A 12,352-nucleotide genomic window follows, 5' to 3' on the forward strand; every position below is an offset into this window, starting at 1 on the left:
ATACGGTGAGGTTTTCTAAAATGTTTGGCATCCTGCAGAAGATGAATATGAGATTGTAGAATGGAAGAGCTTAGACCTTTGATAGTAGTAAGAGACCAACTCCATGCTTCTCTATTATCATGCAACAGTGTGATAAACTCTTCTGCTTTGTCAGAAGTTAAATCAGAGACAACAATGACAGGAAGAGAATTATCTTGTCCTAAGAAAGCAAACTGCAAATTAGAAAGCAACTCTTTCAATTCTAGCTTGGGAGGTTCAATTATAGAGGGTTTAGGAATGGAGATGGAGATGGATGGGGGTTTAATAGGCTCCAAAGGCATGTGAAAACTTGAGACTTCAGAAAAGAAGGTTTTACTATCATCTTCCAACACATACATACATTCTTGAAATTCCTGATCAAAATCAATCTCAAAGTTGGTAATCAAAATCATTAGGAAAATCCAAAGACTCCTCAAGCATATTGATTTCCTCCTCAATTTGTGGTTGTTTCCCTATCCTGAACATATTAAACTCCACAGTTCGATTTCCAAAAGACAACCGTAAGAGGCCATTTCGACAATTGATTAAAGCATTATCAGTAGCCAAAAACGGTCTTCCTAGAATTATTGGGATTTCATCTTGGATTGAAAAAGGTTTAGTATCTAACACAATGAAATCAACTGGGAAAATAAATTCTCCCACCTTTAATAAAACATCTTCAACCATCCCTTTAGGAATCTTAATTGACCTATCCGCCAATTGAAGAGTAGTTTTAGTTACTTTTAATTCTCCCAATCCTAGTTGCTTATAAACATGGTAAGGTAAAAGATTCACACTTGCACCAAGATCAAGTAAAGCATGTTCAATGTGTGTATTGCCTATGACACAAGCTATGGTAGGGCTCCCTGGATCCTTATACTTGGCTGCTATAGGTTGAGTAATTATGGAACTGATGTTACCTGCCAAGAATGCCTTTTTGGGAACACTAGTGATTCTTTTATGAGTGCATAGATCTTTCAACACTTTTGCATAGGTAGGGATCTGGGACATGGCATCCAAAAGAGGGATATTCACTTCTACCTTTTTGAAGACATCAAAAATTTTCTCCATAGTTGCAGTTTTCTTCTTATTAACTAGACAGTTGGGAAAAGGGGCCTTAGGAACATAAGGACTCTTAGTTGAAATTTCCTCTTTTCTCATTGTTTCAGCTAATGGTTCAACAAACTTAGGTACTGCTACAGTAGTTGGCTCATCTTCAACTTCTATGGGTTTCTCAGACAAACCCTCTTTAGGAGGTACTTGAACATTCTCCTCATCACAGTGGTCACTACTTTTGCTATTTTCATTAATATGTGACTCACCTGTTAAATACCCTTTCCCACTTCGCAATGCAGACACATAATTTATTGAAGCTAAAGAAGAAGGGGAGGATTCAACTTGGTTGACTTGATTTGGTAAATTTGATGGTCTTTGTTGAATCTGAATCCTAGGATTTAACTCAGGTTGGCTAGGCATTTTACCCTTTTCTCGCTCAGACAAAGCACTTGCAAGAGTGGAAATTTGACTTTCCATATTATGCATAGAAGTCATGAAGGTGCTGGAAAGTACTTCCATATTTTTCTCTAAGGTAGAGAGACGAGAAAACTCCAGATTATTACCTCTATTGAAACCAAGTGTTGATTGATTTTGTGCAGTGAGAGGCATATGAGGCACAATAGGTGGATTGACAGGCCTAGCTAGATTGGCATTTTGAAAATTTGGGGCTTGAGGGAACTGGACATGTTGATGATGAAAAAATTGTGCACTTTGTTTTTGAGGAGCACCAAATTGATTTTGTGTAGAATAATTGCTTAATCCATTTTGGTTTTGCCCTTGAGACCATGAAAAGTTAGGATGACTCTTCCATCCATGATTGTACGTGATACTGTACGGGTTTGGGAACATCGCACCAACATTTTCATGTTGGCCTCCAGAATAGCTAGGGCATTCCTCAATTACATGTGTAGGAGACTGACACCACGCACATATAGCAACAGATTTATCAACAAAAAGTGATTGATTTGGTTGTGGTGGTGCAGCTTTTACTACCAAAGTCTCTAGCTTTTTCAAAAGATTATCTATTTGTGCATCCTTACGAACTTGGCTATCAACAAAATATCCCTTACTAGTCCTTTCAGATTCTTGAATTGATTCCCATTCTCTAGTTCTATCTGCTAGGTCTAAAAGAAATTCCCAAGTTTTGGAATCATCAGTTAACGATGTAAATTTTGTGGGGCACATAGATTCCAAAGGTTGCTTAGTTTGATAATCAATACCCTCATAAATTATTTGGCATAAATGCCACAATTCTAAACCATGGTGAGGGCATTCTTGGAGGAGGCTTTGGAACCTCTCCATTACCTTAGCAAAAGACTCATTAGGTTTTTGACAAAATTGAAGAATGTCATTTCTTATCTTATTCATCTTGGAGAAAGGAAAGAATTTTTTCAAGAATAGGACAGTGAATTGTTCCCATGTGGTAATGCTATCCAAAGGTAGGCTATAAAGCCACTTTTTTGCTTGGTCCTTTAATGCAAAGGTAATAAACCGTAGTCTTACGGCATCATCAGTGAGTTGTTGTACCTTCATAAGGACACAAACTTCATCAAACTCCCTAAAAAACAAATATGCGTCTTGATCAGGCAACCCATGAAATTGGGGTAACATAGACAAATAATTAGGTTTAAGTTCAAAGTTGTTACCCCTTACGTCAGGTAAACGTATACAGGAGGGTTGTGCAGACCGAGTTGGGTAAAATCTATCCCTAAGACTCTTAGGTGGAGATATGTCGCCCATGGTCAAAGTAGATATTCGAACAAGTCGGTTGGTGGAATCACGAGTCCAAACAAGCATGCACTCCTTTTTTTTTTTTTTTTTTTTTGAATAAAGAAACTAAAGAAGAAAATAAAATAAAATAAAACGGAAAACAAAAGGGAAAGTAATGGATTTTCCACCACAAAGATTGAAACAATGATTCCAAAGCCGTAAGGTTGCCGTATAGCTGAGCACTGTATAGGTTTGACAGCAAGGGAATCCGTATAGTCTTCGGAGCCACCTACAAATCGAATCCTGGGGATTCTGCAGTAGAGTGGGGACTACTATACGTTTTTTTTTCTACTCAAGTTCAGAGTAATATCTTTGATTTTTTTTTTTTTTTTAAACACTTCGACTTACCTAAGAATGAGAAAAATAAGATGAACAAATATCTCCTCGGCAACGGCTCCAAAAACTTGTTTGCAAAATAAAATAACCACAAGCGCACAGTATCGTGTAGCTAACGGGTCGATCTCAGGGAGATATGCCACCTAGAATTCAACTTCTTAATAGTAATGCGAGAGTGGAATGATTCAATTTTTGTTAACCAATTACTTAAACTAAACCAACGATCCTAATCCATACATCTAATGCAATCGAATTGAAACGAAAAAAAAATAAAGCAAACATAACTAATGCATAAATAAAAGACAGGAAAAAAAATGCAAATGCAACACCACCCGTCACCAGAAACAGAGGCACGACTGTAGGCTTGCTCCGGTTATGTGGTTCGAGATGATGAATGAACAGGCAGAAAGTAAATAACAGAAAGTAAATAACAAAACAATAAACAAAGCAATAAAAGGAAAAGGAAGCCTTAACCAAAGAGAGGCACGACTATAGGCATCTCTGATCAAGGATTCAAGGGAAGGGAGAACAGTAAATAATGCTGAAAGTAAATCATAAATTAAGAATATTGAGGGGTAGATAGAAGCGGGAATGGAGGGGGGGAGAGAAGACTATTGAAGAATCTTACTTACTTGCATCTTTTAAACAAAACTTGAATAAACAATTCGAATCTCAACCAACCCTAACAACCAGATCTAGAATAAACTAGATCTGCAATTGCTAGACCCAGAGAGAAAGCGAATCCTCTTGAAACTTGAACATGAACTTGAACTTGAAATTGCATTGATAAAACTAAAGGAATTACACTTGCATAAAAGAAAAATTACACAACTTCAATCTTCCTAAACATTCAATCTAAAAACTAGAACTAGAGCCCACAAATTAATCAAAGAACTAGAGCAAACTAAAGAGAATAGAAAGTACAAGACTAAAGTAAAACTAAAGAGAAAGTAAAGTGTAAAACTAAAGAGAAAATCAAGTGTGTTAGACCTAAGAGGGAGGTAATATTTATAGAAGAATGAGAATAATTTACAAACAAGGAAAAATAATGATAATAATAATAATAAGAGTAAAATAGAAAAAGAAAAAAAAACAAATAAAGAAGGAGCAAAAAAAAATCGTTAGAAAGAAAGAGAGAAAGAAAGAGAGAGAGAAAGAGAGAGAGAGAGAGAGAGAATAAGTGGAGAAATAAAATAAAATAAAATAAAAACTTGCTTTTGAAGTTCACGTGGAGACAAGGTGGAAGAAAGAAAAAAAAGTGGAAGAAGGAAAGAGAAAGAAAATAAAATAAAACAAAAAATATATATATTTTTTGTTAACAAAAATATAGGTGGGTTGGTTATTAAGGAAATAAGAAAGTAAATAAAATAGAAAGTGGGAAGAAAGAGAAAAAACTAATTAGAAAAATAAAATATTCTAAAAAAATAGAAAATCCTAGTCTTTGACTACTTGTGGGCCCCCATACAATTCAATTACAATAAAAAAATAAAAAAAAAAAAAAATCCTAATCTAATTTTACAAGATATTCTGGAGTTGGCCCATAATTGCATCTCTAGCCCATCATGCTCCAAATCAGGCCCACTTTCGCACTTGAGAATTTGAACGGACCTCTTGATGTGTAAAACCGCATGTTTAATACCCAAAACTCCAGATATTCGCTAAAGTCCTGGAAATTCATAAAATCTGCAAAAACAACATAAAACCCAAGGTAGCTCCACTCAAAGTGTTAAAAATGCATGATTTATGCCCTAAGATTTCACACAAAAATGTGCACATCAAGAACGTGGGCACCCAACACCTAAGTTGCATTTCCTTGATTCTTAACGTATGAGGGTGGATAAAAGAATAGAGAAGCAAATAGTTTTCTAAGGATATCGATGGGCAAATTTGTGTCTTGTTGCGAATTTGGCCATTAGAACACTACCATACAATACTAAGAACGCTTCCCCTTGTCACACCAAGTGATTTGATTTCAAATCTCCCATCCCCATTGTCTATTTTTAAACCATCATTGTGTTACATTTTATACATCTTTTTAGCATTTTTAAAGTGTGGGCTATAATGTGCATAAAGAAGCCAAACCGATAGGAAATCCCCAACATTTTATGGAGGAGGATTCAAGATGAAAAATTTGGGGCAATCAAGAAGGGAGACAAGATTAGATTGTATAAGGAAGTCTCGGTTCAAGGGCTTGACTGGCAGCTTCACTGAGCCCAGCCTAGCGATGGCCTTGACAATCACGTTTTCTAAGACACTACTAAATTAAGTTGTATAAATTATGGACAGGTCCTTTATTTGTTAAAAAAATAAATGTGTTTTTATTTTTTATTATTTTTTTTTTTAACAATTGTACGCTTTAAAAAATTTTGGAAATTTTTTTAGTGTATGATAAACACATTCTCTAAGCATTTCTTGAGCAATTATAAGAATTAATTATTAAAAACAAAAATATTGAAAGATTATAACATACTCATTGAAAAGTTCTATGAATTTTAAGGAAATAAAAAAAACTTTACTCTCAAAAAATAAAAACATAAAATTAAGAAAGATACACCTGGTTGGATTCCATTTTGTCATTTGCGAGTATCAAGCAAGAACTTGCTAAACAACTAAAGCGGAAAACTGTTTTGAACTAGGTTCTTTTTGGACGCATCAACTTCCATCTCATTAACAATAGGAAGAAGAAAAGGTTGTAGGTCAGAAGAAGTTCTCTTCTTGGCAACTAATTTTGATAAATAACCACAGTCAGATAGACTTTCTAAATTTGTGAGAGATTCATTATACATCGCGTGCATAGTTGGAAGTCCTACGTACAAAAGAAGCTCTTGCTATAGGAGATTTCACTATTGTGGCATGAATGGTTCCTGAGCATTGAAATGAACAAATCCTAGGTGTTTTGAGAAAGGTCCCATTCCCCCCCCCCCCAAATGAAAGATAAGTCTAAACTATAACTGATTATTATAATTGCAAATAAAGATGTTGAAAGCCCCGTTCAAATTGCTTATGGGATTTTCAATGGCTAACTTGATATGGTTACTCAGAGTAGAAACGGTAAGATTGAGAAAGGGGAAATGAATGATATATTTGCTCTGATAATTTAATAGAGAGTACACGGCGTAGATTGATCACTCTTCAAATCTTACAGTCTAATTCAATACAATAGCTACTATATTGTATTTACAGGCATTCCTTGTAATGTTCAATTGTGTACACCAATATCCTATACATATTACTCTTTCTTGTCCTTCTTCAACATTCCTGTGGACATTTGATTTATAATCAAGATTTGTACAAAATAAATGATACATATTGAAATAAAAAAGAATACAAACCGCCTGCATGGAGGTTTCACTGTTGTGTCATGAATGGTTCCTGAGCATTGAAATGAACAACTCCTAGGTGTTTTGAGAAAGATCCCATTATCACCTCCCGCCCCCCAATCAAAGTTTAGTCTGAACTACAATTAATTAAGATAATAGAAAATAAAAATCTTGAAAGCCCCATTCTAATTTCTTATGGAATTTTCAATGGTTAACTTGATATGTTTACTCAGAGAGGAAGCGCAAAGATTGAGAAAGGGCAAATGAATGATATATGTGTTCTGAAAATTTGCTAGACAATACACGGCCAAGATTGGGCACTCCTGAAATTTTACAGTCTTAATTCAATACAATAACTATTCTTTTATTTACACACATTCTATACAATAAGAATGTAATAATCAGTGTACGATACCTATATCCTATGCATATTACTCTTTTTTCTCCTTCTTCAACATTCCCATAGACATATAATTATAAATTGACCATATAACCTAGGAATTTTCCGGATGAAACTCCAAATGCACACTTCTTAGGGTTAAGTCTCATTTCCTTCTAACTACATTGAAGCATTCTTTTAGATCAGTGAGATGATCAGATCTGAATTGACTTTTTACGACAAGATCGTTAACATAAACTTCCATGTTCCTCCCGATCTAATCAGCAAACAACTTATTCATTGCCCTTTGATATGTTGCCCCAACATTTTTTAATCCAAAAGGCATAACCTTGTAGCAATAGCTTTCTCGATTCGACATAAATGTTGTGTGAGGCTGGTCTTCCTTCTTCATATGAATCTGATTATAGCCAGAATAGGCATCTATAAAACTCAACATTTGCTAACCGGATGTGGCATCAATCAACTGATCAATTCACGGCAAAGAATAACAATCCTTGGGACAAGCCTTGTTCACATCAGTATAATCCACGCACATTCTCCACTTGCCATTATGCTTCTTCACCATTACAGCATTTGCCAACCATTTGGGACATTCAATATGCTCAATAAACTTTGACTTACTGAGCTTTTCCACTTCGACTTTGATTGCATCATGCTTTTCTGATGAAAAATTTCTCCTGCTCTGCTTTACCGGTTTACCAGTGTTGTCGATCCATAGACAGTGCTCCGCAACTTCCCTGCTCTAACCTGGAATGTTCTGTGCTGACCAAGCAAAGACATCTACATTTATTCGAAGAAATTCTTTCAACAGGACCTTGTCCTGATTGGTCTGATCAGCCCCAATCAGGGTTCCCCTGTCTGGATTTTCGAGATCAAAAGAAATTTTTTCTAATTTCTCCATCTCCTCTCTGAATTTTTTCTTCGTCCCTATTATCCATAACTTCAACAGTAAGGGCAAGAGCCTTACCTTGTGACTTAGAATCTTTCAAGAAAGTTGTCTAGCTCTGCCTCAAGGTTCTCTGATCAGATTTGCAGTCTCCAATGCCTCCTTCAGTTGGAAATTTTACTTTCAAATGCCTTGTTGAAACCATTGTTCCAATAGAATTCAGAGTTGGCCTTCCTAGAATTATATTATAAGCTGACGATTCTTTATCAACAAAAATTTAGTAACAGTTGTTACTGATTGTGGATGTGTTCCCAATGTTATTGTCAACTCCACAGTTCCTTCCACTGAAGTAGATTCTCCAGAAAACCCAAATAAACTTGTTCCACAAGGTTTTATCTTGACAGTATCCATCTTCATCCGTTGAAAGGCTTCATAAGACATAATGTCTACAGAAGACCTCGTATCAATTAAAACCCTGTGAATGTCTCTGTTTGCCACCTCAATGACAACAATGATGGCATCATCATGTTGCTCTTGAATTCCATCCATCTTCTCCTCCGTGAAAACTATTTCCTTCATCTTCTTAATTCTTTTAGGAATAACATGAGATTCGACAGCATTAACCCAAGATGATCATGACATGAGATTGCTTCTATTGAACTCTTTGATTTTCCTGATGCTTGGCATTTTCATCTGGAGAACTAGATTGAAAATCTCTTTCCACCTGGCCCTCCTTCACTGGTGTCTAGTTATTCCACCTTCTTGGTTGATCAGCAGCATTTCTCTGGTGTCCTCCATTTCTCCTTTGGACATATCAATCTAGCCTCCCCTAATTGATTAATTGCTCAATTTCATTCTTCAGAATTTTGCAATCATCAGTATCATGACCATGATCTCTATGATACCTGTAATATCTGTTTGGATTCCGCTCTTCTGCCTTTGCTATCATCGATGTTGGCCATTTTACAAATCCCTGATGGTGGATTCGCATCAAAATTTCTAATCTTCTGGTATTAAGATGAGTATAATTTTCCAAGAATGGTCTTGGAATATCTCTTCTAATTTGACAATAAGGACCATTCCTCAGATAATTTCTGTTATTTCTTCGATATCTCTGATCAGATTGCATGACTCCATCTTCCTTCTTTATGCTCCCATCACCATCAGTTTCCTTCTTGGCCTGAAGAATATCTTTCATGTTAGCATACTGATTACATCGTGTTGTTAATTCTGCAATGTTCGCCGGCTTGTTCATAATTCTGCAATATAAAGACAGGCAAATTTTATGCGGAAGGAGGAATGAGTTTGCAATAAGGGGCAATGTTAATATTTATTTCGTAGAGTCACCCAGACTAAGAGATAGACAACCAGCTCAACTGCCTTACAATTATATGTTAGAACATTGATAACGAGAGACTATCAAACTTCTCTAGCACTAATGTGAAATTGCAGGATCTAGACATGTTTATTGATCTTCTTCGCCTCTAAGCACTTTCACTTCACCTCACCCTTAAAACGTAACCAAATCTGAATGTTAGTCATAAAAGAATCACTTAACCGTTATGAAATTATGATATCTAAGAGTTTGAGATTCACGGAGGAATAGAAAGGATTTGAAAATTCAAGGGGTTTCCTAGATGATGAAAATATACTTGGAGCAATCAATGGAAGGGCTAATCTTGTAGGGAAGGTGGACACCACATTTGCCGGGAAGTGCTGCAGCATTGCCTCCCTTGATTCCGGGTGTGGCCCTAAAGGCATTCTTGAGACAACGACAAGCCACCCGACGGTCAGGAATGGTTCTTGCGGCGGAGTTGAGTGCCCTCATGGAATCGCAACAAGCCCAAGACACCTTTCCTCCGTTGCGCAGAAAGGTGAGGCAAGAAGCCAATTGAGAGACCACTTGCCCACATGTCAGGGCATCTACAGCATGTGGTGCTGCTAATACCATGCAAACCAAAACAGGGCACACAACCTTCAGGACACTAGAATTGGCCATGGTTACACGTACTTCCAAGCTCCTTGATGCTCACTTGTCTCTTTCTTTTCTCCTAGTGTTTTGCTAGATCAATGCAATGACATACGCCTTTCTATGTGTTTATTTATAAGAGAAGGGCGTAACTGACTTCTTAGGTGGTTCTGGTCTCCTTGTTTGGCTTGGAAGATTGATGGTGGTTGAGATTTGAATGCTTTTCGATGTGTTTGTCGTTTTGCTTGCGTGGATTCTCTCTAAAATGGAAAGCATAAATGAATTTTCTAATTAACTTTTTTTGGTTGGTTTCACATTAGAATTCTCATTTGAATGAACAAACTGGCAGGCTAACGGGACCATTTTCGGAAGCCTGGGTCACCTACTCATTCGATTTGAGTTTGGTTCTGTTTTAGGTTTGAGAACCAACCCGTATTTACACATCTTAAAACATCAATCATCTAGTGGTGATCATCCATGTGGTTCTTGCACCCACTACATGAAGCATTGATAGACGAGTGTGTGAAAAGACCAATCAGCTCCTATGGCAACCAAAAACCCTTGCGACTCAATATCATTAGTGCACTCCCATCAGCCTCCATCTTCGTGCAAGATCCATATGGGCGGTTGGTATTCTTTTTTATTTTAATATGTTTAATTTCTTTGGTATAAATTCTGATTTTAAATTATATGTCTGTGGGAATGTTGAAGAAGGACAAAAAAGTGAAATATGCATAGGAAATAGGTGTAGTACACTGAGTATTACATAGAATGTGTGTAAAAACAAGAATAGTTATTGTATTGAATTAAGACTGTAAGATTTCAATAGTGACCAGTCTAGGCCTTGTACTCTCTAGCAAATTTTCAGAACACATATATCATTCATTTGCCCTTTCTCAATCTTACCGCTTCCTCTCTGAGTAAACATATCAAGTTAGACATTGAAAATCCCATAAGAAATTAGAACGGGGCTTTCAAGATTTTTATTTTCAATTATCTTAATCAATTATAGTTCAGACTTAACTTTGATTGGGGGGGGGGGTATGGGATCTTTCTCAAAACACCTAGGAGTGGTTCATTTCAATCCTCAGGAACCATTCATGACACAACAGTGAAACCTCCAGTAGCAAGAGCTTCTTTTGTACGTTGGAGTCCCTATTATGCACGCGATGTATAATGCATCTTTCACAAATTTAGAATGTCTATCAAATTGTGGTTATTTATAAATATTAGTTACCAAGAAGAAAACTTCTTTTGACGTGCAACCTTTTCTTCTTCCTATTGTTAATGAGATGGAAGCTGATGCTTCCAAAAGAACCTAGTTTGGAAATGTTTTCCACTTTAGTTGTTTAGCAAGTTTGTTGCTTGATACTCGCAAATGAAAAAATGGAATCCAACCAGGTGTATCTTTTTTAATTATATGTTTTTATTTTTGGAGAGTAAAGTTCCTTTTATTTCCTTAAAATTCATAGCCCCTTTCAATGAGTAGATTATAATCTTTCAATATTATTATTTTTTTAATAACTAACACTTCTTAGGAGAGTGCTCTCTATAAATTGTTTATTAAACTTATTCTTATTTCGTAATTGTTCAAGAAATGCATGTGTTTATTATACACTAAAAAAAATCCAAAACTTTTTTAAAGCATACAAACGTAAAAATAAAAAAAATTAAAAAAATGTTTCCGCAAAAAAATATTGTGCTAGAATTGTAATCCAACACACTCTAGTAGTCCCAAAAAAGAAAAAGGCACACAACCTTCAGGACAATAGAATTTGCCATAGTTACACATACTTGCAAGCTCCTTGATGTTCACTTGTTTCTTTCTTTCTCCTAGTGTTTCGCTAGATCAATGCAATGACATACTCATCTCTACGTGTTTATTTATAATAGAAGGGCGTATTAGAAGATTGATGGTGGTTGAGATTTGAATTCTTTTCGACGTGTTTGTTGTTTTGCTTGTGTGGTTTCTCTCTAAAAGGGAAAGCTTAAATGTTGTTTCTAATTAAACTTTTTTTGTTGGTTTTGAATTAGAATTCTAATTTGAATGAACAAACTGGTAGGCTAACGGGACCATTTTGTGATGCATGGGTCTCCTACTCAATCGATTTGAGTTTGGTTTTGTTTTAATTTTTAGAACCAAGTACTATTTACATATCCATAAACTTCAATCAATATTTGGAGAACATCCATGTGGTTCTTGCGCCCACTACATGAAGCATTTATAGACGAGTTTGTGGAAAGACCAATCAACCCCTAGGGCAACCGAAAACCATGCAACTCAATATCTTTAATGCACTCCGATCCGTCTCCGTCTTCGTGCATGAGCCATGCAGGCGGTTGGTATTCTTTCTTATTTTAATATGTATCATTTCTTTTGTACAAATCTTGATTATACAGGATATTGGTGTACACCATTGAACATTACAAGGAATGCCTTTAAATACAGGAGTAGCTATTGTATTGAATTAGACTGTAAGATTTGAAGGGTGATCAATCTAGGCCATGTACTCTCCATCAAATTATCAGAACATATATATCATTCATTTCCCCTTTCTCAATCTTACCGCTTCCGCTCTGAGTAACAATATCAAGTT

General features: G+C 36.0%; 1 non-coding gene across 1 annotated transcript; it reads left to right on the plus strand.

Moving 5' to 3' along the window:
* The first annotated feature begins 2,329 nt into the window (after positions 1–2,329).
* On the plus strand, positions 2,330–2,436 carry LOC149007526 (small nucleolar RNA R71). The gene has a single exon (XR_016175369.1). It is a non-coding gene; the product is annotated as a small nucleolar RNA R71 (small nucleolar RNA).
* Positions 2,437–12,352: the final 9,916 nt, after the last annotated feature.

The sequence above is a fragment of the Hakea prostrata genome, chromosome 8, assembly GCF_041222555.1.
Source record: "Hakea prostrata isolate BN-2017 chromosome 8, UWA_Hpros_2, whole genome shotgun sequence".
NCBI lineage: Eukaryota > Viridiplantae > Streptophyta > Magnoliopsida > Proteales > Proteaceae > Hakea > Hakea prostrata.